This window comes from Dromiciops gliroides, chromosome 4 (assembly GCF_019393635.1).
Source record: "Dromiciops gliroides isolate mDroGli1 chromosome 4, mDroGli1.pri, whole genome shotgun sequence".
Taxonomy (NCBI): Eukaryota; Metazoa; Chordata; class Mammalia; order Microbiotheria; family Microbiotheriidae; genus Dromiciops; species Dromiciops gliroides.
This window is the reverse complement of record NC_057864.1, coordinates 65704287-65705195: the sequence shown is the minus strand read 5'-3', so window position 1 is coordinate 65705195 and position 909 is coordinate 65704287.

The window sequence follows — 909 nt, the reverse complement described above, 5'->3', positions numbered from 1 at the left end:
TAAATAAAATATTACAAACACACACATATATACACATACACAATACACACATATTTAAGAAGCAGGTAGACTTTTGAAAGGATATTCAGACACAGAATACTCCCAATCATTTTTTACCCTGCTTTAAATTATAACTAACAATGATAATAAAACTTATAGGTAATTTTTTGTTTTGTTTTGCTTTTTAAGTGGAAAAAGACAGCTTAAATTTCCATTCCAGGCTTTACAGCAGTTTTGCAAAGTTTTCCCTCCATCCCTGCTCCCAGAAACATACTTGCTATATCCTCTGAGGGGAAGGAGGGGGTGGGAAGGAATTCCTGCAAATCATGAACCACTAAGTCCCAAGGGTTTCAGTATGGGTTACACCTCTGTACTCCCATCTCTCCCATCTCTCCCATCTGTGTATTTGCATCACTCTTGGCTCCCAGAGATATCTGTTTGCTTCCACCCAGACTGAAGCTCACACCTCAGAAACATCTCCCTGTACTCCAAGCCTATTAGTTTTTGTGGACTTTCTCTCTCCCATCCCCCACCCCATAAGGCAATGAAAAAAGTTAAAATGAGTGAGAAGGGATGGATGAGAGAGAGGGACATTCCTAATGATGCAATCTGGACAGTTATTTACACCCTTTTTTAACTTAGGGGTTATTTAACCAGAGAAAAATAACCCCCCAAAACAAGATCTGCTCAGAAAAGTTGTTTCTGATGCAGTTTTTTAAAATTCCTAAACTGCCTTTCTTTTTATCCTCTGTAAAAGATGACAGAGTATATTCGGGTAGAGGTAGCTCAAATTATCTCCTAGCCCAAATGAACTTTAAAACTTTTGTACTGATTAAACAACTGCCTGGCTTCATTCTTTGCTTAACCCAAAGGGGCTGGTCATCAACCTTTGACCTCAGTACTCCCCTT